This window comes from Drosophila miranda (assembly GCF_003369915.1).
Source record: "Drosophila miranda strain MSH22 chromosome Y unlocalized genomic scaffold, D.miranda_PacBio2.1 Contig_Y12_pilon, whole genome shotgun sequence".
Taxonomy (NCBI): domain Eukaryota; kingdom Metazoa; phylum Arthropoda; class Insecta; order Diptera; family Drosophilidae; genus Drosophila; species Drosophila miranda.
In genome coordinates this window covers 110420-126517 of record NW_022881595.1, presented here as the reverse complement: position 1 = coordinate 126517, position 16098 = coordinate 110420, and positions in this window count along the sequence as shown.

The following is a 16098-nucleotide window of genomic DNA, read 5'->3' as shown; positions in this document are numbered from 1 at the left end:
TGTTTGCTGCCGCTGCTGGTGATGGCGGCCCCGTCGTCTGGCCTGCTTCCTCTCATCATCACCCTCATCGTCACTCCCACTGTCGAAGAGGGCGCGGCGTCGTTTTGGTGTTGGTGGGATTGGTGGCATTTGTGCAGGCTGGGCAATGGCACGGATCGACCCGCTGCTCGAGCTCGAACCAGGTTCGACTCGCAACAGGTTCGATCCGGTCGTGTGTGTGTGTGTGGCGGCCCGTTGGCCGTTTTGGCGCTCCACTCTTGCGCTTCGGTTTGCCGGCTCTCCTCCGTCTTCTCCCTCTCCCGTTACTCTCGAACGGTTTTGTATGTCCGAGAGCGTGAGTGGCGGGAAAAGCGGCAGCGAGAGCGGCGTCCTATCGGCCTTTCCCTTTGCGTTTGGCGGGATTTTTGGATTTGGCGGGGTTACGGGATTTGCAGTTTGTATTGGCGCTGCTGTTGCTGCTGATTTGATGGGGCTCGAGGGGGAGTGGCTGTGGCCGTGGATAAATCGGCCATGGCAATGGCTGGGTACTCACTCGATGGATGGCTGTGGCGTCGGAGCTCTGCACTGGCTGGGGCGTTGGTGTTGGCGTCTGCGCCGAGGGCTCTGCTGCTACTGCTGCTATTGGCGGTGTTGATGTTGGTGTTGTTGGCTGCTGCTGCTGCTGCTAGGGCGCCTCTGCGGGCCGCTCTGCCGCCGTCGCTGTGGCGTCTGTTCGACCCTCGTCTGGCCATTCCTCTCGTCAGTCTCTTTACACAGTTTGTCTCTCGTTAGGTTTGTGTTTTTATAAGTTAATGTTATTTATTGGCGTTTAAAATTAATGACATTTATTGGGGAGCAGAAAGCTTGTCGATAGTAGTAGTGGCGGTAGTCGGGGGGAGGAAGGGACTTTTTATCATGTCAGCGGGGGCACGGCACGGCACGGCACACGACAGACACCACAAAAAAAGAAAACAAAGCACAACAGCAAGACAACGGAAAACGGCGACACGAAAAAAGACACGAAACGGTTTTGGCACGTCCGACGATCGCGACCTCTCGAGCGGGTGGACGAGATGAGAGTGGGGGGCGAGGTTCATGGTGGAACTCTCACATGTCCGCCAACTCTCATACTCTCCCCCTCAACTCGAAAGGCACGATCGCCTATCGTCATTTACCGGTGCTCTCACCCCCGGTTCCACTTTCACTCACCCCAATATTGAGTGAGATGAAAGTAGTCCGAGGGCAGCAGCACCGATAAGTAGGCAATGGAAGATTGTAGTGGCCGTTTGTTTTAGTGGCTGTCTGTGTTGTTGTTGGTTAATGGCTAGTGTTCTTGTGTGTTCTTTGTCTCCGTGTATTGGCTGCTCTGTTGTCGGGGATGGAATGGGAAGGGGGAAATTTGCCTGCTCCCGTATAACCGCCCGGATACTTTCAACTTCCGGATCTGACGATCCGGGCGCGAGACGCTCCGAAGAGTCGACCGCTTAGCATCTTGTGGGCGGTTTAAATGGCTTTGTTGGGGCTTTTGGCAGAGTGGCGTAGGATGGCAGTGTTCATTTTAGTCCTGCTCAACTGCATTTGGCATTTAGTGGCATTTGAAGTGGGTGGGGGGAGGGGAGGAATTGGCTGGGCATAAATTGCCGAAGTTGGCGGCCGATAACACACTGGGCATTGAGAAAGGCAATTTGAATTTGTAGTGACTTTTTGGTGTGTTATCGGCCGGGTATTTTTCTAATTGGCGTGGTATTTTTGGGTCATTAATGGCGTTGCCACTTGTCAGGTATTGTGGAATGGGTGATAGTTTGGAAAGAAGAAGAAGAGGGAAAGGTAATTATGCTAAAATAAATAACTAAAATTAATTAAATTACATTACAGCTAAGGACAATCTATCTACAATTACTACAAATAAGGACTACAAAACTACAGAGATATATACAAGGTAAAACAAACAATAATTACAATACATTTACACAACAATAAACATACTTAAATATCATTTATTTTGTTAACAGGAGGACAACTACAACAAAGCACCGGCCGGCATGGCAAACGGAATGCAGAGCATTGCGCCGCATACCGGCCGGCTCCGTTGACCCCCTGTGCAGGATTAGTGGCACCACCTGAGATCTTTAGTGGCGATGGCTGGACTTGGAGATGGCGTGCATCGTGGGCATTGATGGTGTTGATGGCAAGTGGCTCTGGTCCGGTCGCCCACGTTGCATCTGTCGCTGGTTGGTGTTGGCTGCTGCACTCGAGTGGCACTGGTCCGGCCACCCAACTGCATTGTCCTTGTGTTGGCATTGGCATCGTGTGATTGATGCCAACGAGTCGAGTTATTGGCCGCATCCGAGTGGCTGCTGGTCCGGCCACCAGGATGCGTTGTCAGGTGGATTGGCCTGGCCTCCTCGGCCACGTTCATCGTCGGTTTTTAATGGCGTTTTAAATGGCTGCTGGTCCGGCCATCCAGATGAGGTGTTTGTTTTTGGCGTTTGATTTTTAATTTATGTTTATTTGCAGGTACTGTCGGCGTTTGGATGTTGTTGCTGGCGACCTATGTCCGGTTTGTGATGGCGTGAGAGACTTTTGCAGGCGAGTATTTGTGTTTTAATTGGCAGCCTTTTTTTCCTGATTCTCCTTTTGCAGTTTTTGAGCGCGTCTGGCGGCTCAACACCAGGCCATCCCGCCCTCACATAATGGCTGTAGCATACAACGTATAGCGATACGCTATCATAACGAGCTGATCTTATTGTAGCGACCAGAGGAGCACGCGCTGGTTCCGGCTTCTATTTGTCGTCGGCAAGGGGAGGGGGGGGGGGGGGGGGGTGAGGATTTACCACTGTGCTACCTGCTCGCATTGGATACCTATAATAATATTGATTTCGCGTGCTGTTTTCCTCCCTAACACATGATCGATCGGACTGGACATACAGAAGAGAAATTACCAAGAGTGACAAGCTATGCACACATAGAGGTTGCTCTGCAAAGAAAACAGAACATGCTGAAGTACGGGTTGCGCTGCTGAGTAGCTGTAGGTGCAGCAGCGTTTTGCCCACCCTACCTTGACCATCTGGGCCGCAAAGCCATAGTAGTGGCCGATGATCCCTAAAACCCCCAGACTCACTTCATTTCCATAATCCACTCGGCATGGCGCCCTAAAATAATTTAGTTCACTATCGATTTAATTTTAAAACTTATTTATTGTTTCACACAGGGGCATTTCCCTACTCTATTTAAACTCCCAATTGACTCCAAAACTAATTTAGCGAACAACAGAATTCAATAATATTTCAGGTTGGAAATTAAACAAATACTAATAATAATTAAAACAGAAGAATTATAAATAAATAGAAAAATACCAAAAAAAAAGAATTAATTATGTATATAATATAAAATAAACAGTATATGTATATAGGAGGTAGCCGCTAAACTGGCATACAAATTTAAAAGAGCATTTATGCCAACAACAAAAAACCCACGGTTACTGTTCTTGCTATCTCTTCCGGCATGTGGATCTGCCCAACTGTTTTACCTCTCCCCTTCCTTCTTTCCTATAACTCTCCTCTCACGCTCATGTATGCATTTTATTTAGAGTAAAGCAATATTCTTTCACTTACGTGCCATCCATCTCCAAAAGCGCTTTTGTCGAAGACGATCCGCTTGCTGTAATTGCTGTAAATGTAATTTTATTGGGAGAGCACAACAACAAAAAGAGAAAAGAAGAGAAAGAACAAGGCGCGCAGAGGCTTTCGGGGGACTGCTTTTTTTTCTTTGCTTTTGTGCATTGATATTGTATTTCTTTTCCCTTATGCCTTTCTTTTCTTTGGGCTCCACATAGGTCTAGCCCTTACGGTTTAAGGGAAAAGAAAAGCAAGACTGAATTAACGGCGCTGCACTGCCGAAAGGGGAGCAAGGTATTTGTATTCGTACTCACTAAGACTTTGCCTACTGGCTCATGGGTATAATTTTGATCTGGGTTTTTATTCCCTCTATTTTTTTTTCACTAAGCCAGGTCGGCCGAGGGCAAGATATTTACGCAAAAAAAAAATTGGGGCAAAAAAAAAATGTTCGATATTCCGCTTTAGTTTCGCAGCTTCCCGGCGCCGACGATGCTGCTGATGCACTGAGTCGGATCCACAGCTGGAGCGGCGGACTCTTCTCTGCCTTGTGCTTCTCTGCGCCAGCGGCGAATTCGATCGGTTCTTGTGCTTTTTTTCGGGAGCGCAGTCTCTTCTCTTCCCTTTCTATGGCCAGCTGGTTGTGGCTGTGGCTCGGTCATCGATCCCAATTATCTTTTTCCGCTATTCTCCCTTGGAAATCTGCTTGGCACAAAGTGCCAATTCTGTAATAGAATAAAACCCATGTTCCATTTAACACTACTTAGCGACACCTAAGCCCCAATGTCCAACTTACCGCTATGTGGCGATTGGCACTCTTGTTATATTAACTTGCATATGGCCGTCCGAAACAAAAAAAAAAGAGACCACTTTCGGATGCCTTGCCTCCGGCGTGGGGTCAGAATGGAACGCCCCCTTAATGGGGTGGCAAATTTCTTTTCGATTTCTTTATGGTATAATTGGAAAGCAACACGATTCCTCTTTTTTTTCTTTTTATACCCGATACTCAAAATGAGTATTGGAGTATATTAGATTTGTGGTAAAAGTGGATGTGTGTCACGTCCAGAAGGAATCGTTTCCGACCCCATAAAGTATATATATTCTTGATCAGCATCAATAGCCGAGTCGATTGAGCCCTGTCTGTCTGTCCGTCCGTCCGTCTGTCCGTCCCCTTCAGCGCCTAGTGCTCAAAGACTATAAGAGCTAGAGCAACGATGTTTTGGATCCAGACTTCTGTGATATGTCACTGCTACAAAAATATTTCAAAACTTCGCCCCGCCCACTTCCGCCCCCACAAAGGACGAAAATCTGTGGCATCCACAATTTTAAAGATATGAGAAAACCAAAAACGTAGAATTGTAGAGAATGACCATATCTTTAGACTGCGGAATCTGAATTGGATCGTATTATTATTATAGCCAGCATTAAGAAAACAATTTCATTTTTTCTCGCCTTGTCTCTCTCTAACACACACGTAGCATAGGCGGCTTTGCTTAGAGTAAAACATTAGCGCCAAGATCTCAGAGACTACAAAAGCTAGAGCAACCAAATTTGGTATCCACACTCCTAATATATCGGACCGAGACGAGTTTGTTTCAAAATTTCGCCACACCGCCTTCCGCCCCCGCAAAGGACGAAAATCTGGGGATATTCAAAAATCTCATAGACTATTAAGGCTAGAGTAACCAAATTTGGTATCCGCACTCCTGTTAGATCTTACTATAAAACGTGTATCTCAAAATTTCGCCCCACCCCCTTCCGCCCACACAAAGGGCGAAAATCTGTTGCATCCACAATATTGCACATTCGAGAAAACTAAAAACGCAGAATCATAGACAATGACCATATCTATCAGATTGCTGAATCAGATCAGATCATTTTTATAGCCAATAGGAACAAATCAATTTTCAGTGGCTACGCAGCGCCCGACGTCACGCTCAGACTGGTATTCTGTCTCTCTCGCACGCACTCTTTGTCGTGTCGTTTAATATTAGCGGCGTCTGCCGGAGGAGAGCCATACTGACTTAGTATCGGGTATAACCGTACATGGCATGAGAGACGGGTGCGACCCAGTGGAGCGGCAACAGGCGTCAGCATCTGCATCGTCGTTTGGAATGGCAGCTGTGAGCAAGTATTTGCGTGACGTCATTGTGATGGTGTGGTGGCAGCGTCATCAGAAAGAGGCCTCCTTTTCCGCCCAATTGGCAGGAAATTGTCAATTTTGGTGGCGAGGCAGCTTCTTGTTGGTCAGCTCTGTCTGGTGATTGGCAGGTACGTGTGATTTTCATGTGTTTTGGCCGTCTTTCGTGTTGTCGTGAATTGACGGTTTTTCTTTGTTGCAGTGGCTGTCTCTGGATCAACGATTGGGCGCATTAACAGGCGCCGCAGCGATCGGCTGGACCCGTCGGTATTGGCGCCCCCTGGTCGATGGCTGGGGATGATGGTCGCCATACCGATGCTGCTGCCGATGCTGCCGATCCGGTTGGAGTTGGCGTTGCTGCTGCGGATTATGGAGTGGCTGTGGATGTGGCTGCTGCTGGCTACGTTGTATTGGCTGTTGTCGCTGTTGGATTGGCTGTGGCTGCTGATTGCGACGCTCCTCATCCCTGGCGACCCTGTGGGCCACGAGCCGCTGCCTGGCTGCCTTGTAGGCGCTGCAGCCCTTGTAGGCGCTGCAGCCCTTGTAGGCGCTGCAGCCCTTGTAGGCGCTGATGTGGGCGCCCTGGCAGTTGACGCACTTGGGAGCAACGTTCCTTGGCTTGCTGCACTCCGTCGTCAGATGTCCACCCGCGCATTTCATGCAGACAGCAGCTCGTCTACAATATGCGCGGGTGTGGCCAAACACCTGACATCGATGGCACTGGGCGGGGTCACGGGAGACTCCAAGTCTCTCAACCGTGACGGGCCTCCCACCCATGCGTCGCAGCTTTAAGACGTCGTATTGGCCACGGTCCGGTTTGGGGGCGGTCTCAGCCTCGAAGAGGTTGTCTTGAATGCTGCGATCGCATCGATCGGTGATCACGCTCACAAACCGAACCGTGAACCCCTCGTTCAGCATACTGCTGCGAATCCAATCCGGCGGCGTGGAGTGGGAGAGTCCTCGGATGAGAATCCACAACCCACGATCCTGGCTGGGCTGATGCCCGAATTCGCCGTGCCGGATGTCATCGTCGGTGGTAGTGGCAGGGGGGTTTGTGATGGTGATGGCGGTGGTGGTGTTGGTGTTTGTATTGGCAGGTATTTGTATTTGTATTGGCGTCATTATTATCTCTATTGTTAATTGTGGTATTGTCTGTGTGAATGGCTGGTAATTGTCTATGTATTGGCTGTTGTCGATGTTGGTGATGGCTGTGGGTCTGGCTATTGGCATTTATAGTAGTGGCAGGGGCATGGGCAGGGGCAGGGGCATGTGTTGGCTGTGCAGATTGCGGCATAGTGGCAGGATCGGCAACTGTGTTGGTGTTGGCTGCATCTGCCGTCCGTTTCTGCTGCTTCTGCTGTTGCTCCCTCAACTCGTGCTGCCTCAGCTGCTCCTGGACAATAGCCTCTAGCTCCTCCATTGTCTGCCTTTTTTTCTTCGGCTTCCCAATTGGCGGCCGCTGCTGCCGCTGCTGGTGATGGCGGCCCCGTCGTCTAGCCTGCTTCCTCTCACCCTCACCCTCATCGTCACTCCCACTGTCGATGAGGGCGCGGCGTCGTTTTGGTGTTGGTGGGATTGGTGGCATTTGTGCAGGCTGGGCATTGGCACGGATCGACCCGCTGCTCGAGCTCGAACCAGGTTCGACTCGCAACAGGTTCGATCCGGTCGTGTGTGTGTGTGTGTGTACGTGGCGGCCCGTTGGCCCGCTCTTTCTCGTCGGCTTGACGGCTCTCCTCTGTCTTCTCCCTCTCCCGTTAAAAATCAGACTGATTTTCTGTCTCTCTCGCACGCACTCTTTGTCGTGTCGTTTAATATTAGCGGCGTCTGCCGGAGTAGAGCCATACTGACTTAGTATCGGGTATAACCGTAGAGTTGCGGTGTCCGCAGAAACTCACAACGTTCCCCCTCGTTTTTCTTTGATTTGGCACTGGCGCGAGGTTTAGTTTTGTTTTTCCCTCTTTCCACCAAAAACACTACCTTCTGAAGTGGGGCCCAAAATCGAAAAGAGCGACCGTAGCTGGGCTTGCATCCACGAAACCTCCCAACAGCGAAAGTGCCAACCACCATTTCCCTCGAGTTAACATAACCGCTGCCTGCTCTCTCCCGAGTCCGACCGTCTGCCCAAAAAGTACCCGCCGATCACGAGCAATAGGGGCGCTAAACGCAATTACGATATTCCCTGGATTTAAAATTTTTGATTAGTTTTTTTGTTTTTCCGTTCTTTTACTTTTTTTTTCTGTTGTTGTAGTAATACTTTTGTAGCTGGTTCAAGCGTCACTACATGGCATGAGAGACGGGTGCGACCCAGTGGAGCGGCAACAGGCGTCAGCATCTGCATCGTCGTTTGGAATGGCAGCTGTGAGCAGGTATTTGCGTGACGTCATTGTGATGGTGTGGTGGCAGCGTCATCAGAAAAAGGCCTCCTTTTCCGCCCAATTGGCAGGAAATTGTCAATTTTGGTGGCGAGGCAGCTTCTTGTTGGTCAGCTCTGTCTGGTGATTGGCAGGTACGTGTGATTTTCATGTGTTTTGGCCGTCTTTCGTGTTGTCGTGAATTGACGGTTTTTCTTTGTTGCAGTGGCTGTCTCTGGATCAACGATTGGGCGCATTAACAGGCGCCGCAGCGATCGGCTGGACCCGTCGGTATTGGCGCCCCCTGGTCGATGGCTGGGGATGATGGTCGCCATACCGATGCTGCTGCCGATGCTGCCGATCCGGTTGGAGTTGGCGTTGCTGCTGCGGATTATGGAGTGGCTGTGGATGTGGCTGCTGCTGGCTACGTTGTATTGGCTGTTGTCGCTGTTGGATTGGCTGTGGCTGCTGATTGCGACGCTCCTCATCCCTGGCGACCCTGTGGGCCACGAGCCGCTGCCTGGCTGCCTTGTAGGCGCTGCAGCCCTTGTAGGCGCTGATGTGGGCGCCCTGGCAGTTGACGCACTTGGGAGCAACGTTCCTTGGCTTGCTGCACTCCGTCGTCAGATGTCCACCCGCGCATTTCATGCAGACAGCAGCTCGTCTACAATATGCGCGGGTGTGGCCAAACACCTGACATCGATGGCACTGGGCGGGGTCACGGGAGACTCCAAGTCTCTCAACCGTGACGGGCCTCCCACCCATGCGTCGCAGCTTTAAGACGTCGTATTGGCCACGGTCCGGTTTGGGGGCGATCTCAGCCTCGAAGAGGTTGTATTGAAGGCTGCGATCGCATCGATCGGTGATCACGCTCACAAACCGAACCGTGAACCCCTCGTTCAGCATACTGCTGCGAATCCAATCCGGCGGCGTGGAGTGGGAGAGTCCTCGGATGAGAATCCTCAACCCACGATCCTGGCTGGGCTGATGCCCGAATTCGCCGTGCCGGATGTCATCGTCGGTGGTAGTGGCAGGGGTGTTTGTGATGGTGATGGCGGTGGTGGTGTTGGTGTTTGTATTGGCAGGTATTTGTATTTGTATTGGCGTCATTATTATCTCTATTGTTAATTGTGGTATTGTCTGTGTGAATGGCTGGTAATTGTCTATGTATTGGCTGTTGTCGATGTTGGTGATGGCTGTGGGTCTGGCTATTGGCATTTATAGTAGTGGCAGGGGCATGGGCAGGGGCAGGGGCATGTGTTGGCTGTGCAGATTGCGGCATAGTGGCAGGATCGGCAACTGTGTTGGTGTTGGCTGCATCTGCCGTCCGTTTCTGCTGCTTCTGCTGTTGCTCCCTCAACTCGTGCTGCCTCAGCTGCTCCTGGACAATAGCCTCTAGCTCCTCCATTGTCTGCCTTTTTTTCTTCGGCTTCCCAATTGGCGGCCGCTGCTGCCGTGCTGGTGATGGCGGCCCCGTCGTCTAGCCTGCTTCCTCTCACCCTCACCCTCATCGTCACTCCCACTGTCGATGAGGGCGCGGCGTCGTTTTGGTGTTGGTGGGATTGGTGGCATTTGTGCAGGCTGGGAATTGGCACGGATCGACCCGCTGCTCGAGCTCGAACCAGGTTCGACTCGCAACAGGTTCGATCCGGTCGTGTGTGTGTGTGTGTGTACGTGGCGGCCCGTTGGCCCGCTCTTTCTCGTCGGCTTGCCGGCTCTCCTCTGTCTTCTCCCTCTCCCGTTACTCTCGAACTGTTTTGTGCGTCCGAGAGCGTGAGAGGCGGGCTATGGCCGTGGATATATCGGCCATGGCAATGGCTGGGTACTCACTCGCTGGGTCGCTGTGGCGTCGGCGCTCTGCATTGGCTGGGGCGTTGGTGTTGGCGCCTGCGCCGATGGCTCTGATGCTGCTGCTGCTATTGGCGGTGTTTGTGTTGATCCATAGATAAGCTGAATTGTAGCATCTAGCCCTAAGTCCTAATATAAGTACGAATAAAGAGTAATTCGATTAAAGAAAAGGAAGGTCTTATCATTTGTCGTTGGGGGCTCGCTGAGCGAGCCCAGCAAACTCAAGCGAACCAAGAAGCAGGTCCGTTACAATATCTCTGTAGTTTTGTAGTCCTTATTTGTAGTAATTGTAGATAGATTGTCCTTATCTGTAATGTAATTTAATTAATTTTAGTTATTTATTTTAGCATATTTACCTTTCTTTCTTCTTCTTCCTTCCCAACTATCACCCATTCCCCAATATCTGAAAAGTGGCAAGGCCATTAATGACCCAAAAAAATACCACGCCAATTAGGAAAATACCGCGCCGATAACACACCAAAAAGTCACTACAAATTGCATTTCTCAATGCTAGTGTGTTATCGGTCGCCAACTTCGGCAATTACGCCCAGCCATTCCCCTTTTCACCCCCACCCATTTCAAATTTCAATACATACCCATAGCAGTTGAGCAGAAACAAAATTAACACTGCCAACCTCCGCCACTCTGCCAAACTCCCCAATAAAGCCATTTCAACCGCCCATATGATGCTATGCGGTCGACTCTTCGGAGCGTCTCGCGCCCGGATCGTAAGATCCGGAAGTTTAAAGTATCCGGGCGGTTATACGGGAGCAGGCATCTATCCCCCCCCCTTCCCATCCCATCCCCTTACAACAGAGCAGCCAATACACACAGCACAAAGAACACACAAGAACACTAGCCATTAACCAACGACAACACGGACAGCCACTAAAGCAAACGGCAACTCCAATTCTCCATTGCCTACTTATCGGTGCTGCTGCCCTCGGACTACTTTCATCTCACTTAATATTGGGGTGAGTGAAAGTGGAACCGGGGGTGAGAGCACCGGTAAATGACGATCGGCGATCGGGCCGGTCGAGTTGAGGGGGAGAGTATGGGAGTTGGCGGACATGTGAGAGTTCCACCATGAACCTCGTCCGCCACTCTCATCTCGTCCGCCCGCTCGAGAGGTCGCGATCGTCGGACGTTTGAAAACCGTGTCGTGTCGTGTCGCTTTTGATTGTTCTGTGCCGTGTCGCCATTGACGATTTTTCTGTGTTGCCCTGTTCTTTTTGTGGTGTCTGTTGTGTGCCGTGCCGTGCCGTGCCGACCTTCCTCCACCACACCCATTACTATCTATGACAAGCTTTTGTTCCCGTCCACATCACAAACCAAAAAGAGATAACTGTGATAGACGAGAAAACAGAGAATAAAAGTGCCAATAAATACATTAAACACAAACACACACACAATTAAAAACAACAAACAGGCAGCAGATCGCCAACACACAAACCAACAGCCAGCCATGACCAGAGGAATGGCCAGACGAGGGTCGAACAGACGCCACAGCGACGGCGGCAGAGCGGCCCGCAGAGGCGCCCTAGCAGCAGCAGCAGCAGCAGCCAACAACACAAACACCGCCAATAGCAGCAGCAGCATCAGAGCCCTCGGCGCAGGCGCCAACACCAACGCCCCAGCCAATGCAGAGCGCCGACGCCACAGCGACCCAGCGAGTGAGTACCCAGCCATTGCCATGGCCGATATATCCACGGCCATAGCCCGCCTCTCACGCTCTCGGACGCACAAAACAGTTCGTGAGTAACGGGAGAGGGAGAAGAGAGAGGAGAGCCGGCAAGCCGACGAGAAAGAGCGGGCCAACGGGCCGCCACGCACACACGCACACACACGACCGGATCGAACCTGTTGAGAGCCGAACCTGGTTCGAGTTCGAGCAGCGGGTCGATCCGTGCCAATGCCCAGCCTGCACAAATGCCACCAATCCCACCAACACCAGATGGTGAGAGGAAGCAGGCCAGACGACGGGGCCGCCATCACCAGCAGCGGCAGCAAACACAAAACACAAATACAAACACCAACACCGTCACCGCCACTCACACCAGCACCATCGCCATAACCAACACCAACACAACTACTGCCACTCCCAATACACACACCCTTGCCATTGCCAATGACATCCGGCACGGCGAGTTCGGGCATCAGCCTGTGGAGGACAGAGGATTGAGGATCCTCATCCGAGGTCTCCCCCATTCCACGCCCTCTGACTGGTTCCGGGACTGCATGCAGGCCGAGGGGTACACGGTCCGGTTTACTCGGGCGATCACTGATCGATTCGATCGCAGCCGCCAATACAACCTCTTCGAGGCTGAGATCGCCCCCAAACCGGACCGTGGCCATTGGCCACTGGCCATTAACCAACGACAACACAGACAGCCACTAAAACAAACGGCCAATGCAAATTCTCCATTCAGTTCTTTCCATACATTCGTCGAAGACGGACGTGTCGCGCATTGAAGTTTCTAAATAATCGCAAAGAGCATTCTGTGTGCTTATCTCGCACGAGAATCTATTTTTAGACACTGCGTAGCGGTGTCGGTAACACGAGAACAACAAAGAACAGTAAGCGAAGTAAGCTGTCGTACAGCGGGCAAGCTTTTGCCCTCGCCCTGCGCGCAGCCGCAAACGAAGGGCAACAAAAGCTCAACTTTTCTTAGTAGCAAAAACTCTTGATGCTAGGCAATCACAAATTTGTAACAAGCAAATTTCGTGAAGTGCCAAAAAATGGACGTAGACTCACCTGATCATTCCCAGCTTAGTGATAAGCTTTCAGCGACTGATAAGATGAGGAAAATAGCTGGTGCACCTGCAGAATTCCGTGCCAGCTTGGCTAAAGACCTATATAAGGCAATTGGAACGCCTAACTACAATAGTAGCTTGATCGCAACGACTACAAGCACTATTACCACGAGCACACTATCTTTTTCAACAGGGAAATGTCCAGCGAATTACTCAATGGCAAATACCGTAACTGGCAGCATATGTTCAGTACCGAGCACCTCGAGAGCTGAGGCGTCTACTTCAAGCTTAGCCAAAAAAGTATCCCAAGGAAAAGATTGTAGCTTTCAGATGCCGATGGTCTCTATTAGTAAAAAGCAAAAAAGAGCTGATAAAGTCTCAAAAACAATTAAAAAAACTACACACCCAGCTATTCCAAAAAATCACCCATTCAAGGGCCGCCAAAATTTTACACCTGTTACTACCCCTTCAGTAGCACTTCTAAATAATCGCTATGCAGCGCTATCTGAAGAAGCTGAATCTGTCATGGAACTGGACGAAGAAGAGCAACATGGGCTAGTAGCAAACGAAGCTAGCAATGAGCAGCAGCCAAGCATAGTGCCTAAGCCACCAGCTATTTGCGTGCCGCAAGTGAATAAAATGGACAAACTCGAAGACGCCCTCAATTCTGTAATTCCAGCTGATGAGTATGACATTCGCACATCCAGATTTGGAGTTTCGCGTATATATGCAAAAAATTCCAAAGCTTTTCGAACAGTTATTGATATGCTGACGAAGCAAAACTGTGAATTCTGGCACCATCAGTTGAGAGAGGATACGCCGTACAGATTGATTATTCGAGATATCCATCCAAATGTACCAAAACACTTAATTGAGCACACTTTCACCGACAAGGGTTTCACAGTCATGAACATCTACTGCACCAGGAAGCCAAACTGGCGTAATATTGAAATAAATGAAGAGGATGATCATGAAATAAATAACTTAAAAACAAGACAGAGTATGGTGTGCGCGAATCTAAAGAAAACACCAAATATTGCAGAGGCACTTAAGATTACTCAAATTGGAAGGCACAGAGTAACAGTAATTAAGGCAAAGCACAGTAAAGAATTGGTGCAGTGCTTTAGATGCCAAGATTTTGGACATACGCGAAACTACTGCCTTAAAAAGCCAGTCTGTGGAAAATGCTCTGGCGACCACTATACTGGATCAAAATCGTGCGAACTAAGTCTTAGTAACAAATCCATTTGTGCAAACTGCGGCGAAGATCACCTATCTAGCCAAATGCCAATGTGAGGAGTGGGTTCTCCTATGCAGACATAACAAGACCGCGGCAGAGAAAAATATTAACGTGAACACATTACATGACAGCTCCCGGTTGTTTAATGGTGCTGAAGATCAACATTTTAGTAGCAAATTCAAAATATTAGAAAAAGCTATAAACGACCTTAATAGTAGAATGGATCAAATGTTCAAACTAATACAGGATCCGATGGAGGCAACCAAAGCCTTCCGCGACCTGGTACAGAAGCTTATTTCAAAATGAACAAGCTTCAATTAAAAATCGGATTATGGAATGCACGAGGGCTAGTCAAGAACATTGAAGAACTTAGACTTTTCCTTAATGCTAACAAAATCGATGTAATGTTGATAACAGAGACACATATGCGCCCTGGTCGGAGAGCATTCGTACCAGGATACGATCAATATTACGCTGATCATCACAGCGGAACATCGAAAAGTGGCTCTGCTCATACGATCGTCCATTGCCCATACTCAGAACGAACCTATGTCCAGGATAAACATACAAGTTGCCAGCGTGAGTGTGCCGACTAATGTTGGATGCATCAAGATCTCCTCAATATACCTGCCACCCAACCAACCTTGGAGTACAACTGATTTTGAGCAACTTTTTCTTAGCCTGGGGAACAGATTCATCGCAGGCGGTGACTTTAACGCAAAGCACCCATGGTGGGGTAACGTCAGATCATGCTGTCGAGGGAAGCGATTGCAAGAGGCCATCGTCAGTAGCACATGCGAAATCCTTGCCACTGGCGAGGCAACTTTCTTCTCATACAACACTCGCCTTACACCTTCTGCTCTCGACTTTTTCATTGTCAACGGGATTGCGCAAAACAAGCTGTCAGTCGAAACTAAATATGAACTCTCCTCGGATCACCTGCCAATTGTAGCATCAGTGCATCATTCTCCTCAAATCAAAACTATGAAGCAACAAATTCTCCCTCGAGGCTCTTGCGTTGAAGTATTTCAAGCCGAACTAGATAGTAGAATCAACCTCAACACGGAAATAAAAAGTCCCGATGATATAGAAGATGCAATCTCGATATTTATGAGAAACGTAATATTGGCTGCATCTTCTGCTGCGCCTGTAAACCAATGTTCACCAAGCCAACGACGACAAGATACTCTTCCCCCAAGTGCCGTAGCTCTCCTGCGCCTGAAAAGAAGAGTAAGAAGAGAGTATGCGAGAACGGGTGATACTCGAGTTCATCAAATCTACTTGAGACTATCAAACCGTTTGCAAAAGGTACTTGCAAAAGTCAAGCAGACGAGCATTGATAACATTTTAGAAAAAGCTGGCCCCGATGCATCTTTCAACTATACTCTCTGGAAGCTTACAAGCCGATTTAAAAGAGTAGTCATGCCTAAATCGCCAATTAAAAATCCAGCAGGCGGTTGGTGCTACTCCAGTCAGCAAAAGGCTGATATCTTCGCAGACAGTTTAGAGCAAAGATTTAAGCCATTTAATCTTACGTCTGCTGTTACACGAAGGGCCGTCGAGCTACAATTGGAAATGCCATTTCAAATGTCCTTGCCAGCAAGCCCAGTCACATTTCAAGAGGTGGTGCAGCAAATTAAGAAGCTGAAGGCCAAAAAATCCCCTGGTGAGGACCTGCTGGACAACAGGACTTTAAAACTTCTGCCTAAAAAAGCGCTGCTATTTATAGTGCTGCTCCTCAACAGCATTCTTAGGATAGGACACTTTCCTACCTGCTGGAAGATGGCGCTAATCTCCATGGTACCTAAGCCAGAAAAACAACACACAGAAGTCGATGGCTACAGACCAATTAGCCTGCTCTCAGCGCTAGGGAAGATGGCGGAAAGAATGATACTGAACCGCATCATGCAGCTTAAACCTGTAAAGAAAAGAATTCCAAAGTGGCAGTTTGGATTTAGACAAGGTCACGGCACGCCAGAACAACTTCATCGAGTGGTCAACTTCGCGCTTGATGCAATGGATCAAAAAATGTATTCGGTAGCTGTGTTTATGGACATTCAACAAGCAGGGTGTGGCATGATGGCCTCCTCTTTAAGCTGAGAAACATATTGCCGCCGCAGCTATTCCAGCTGGTGAGTAGCTTTCTAATGGACAGAAGTTTTAGAGTTGTTG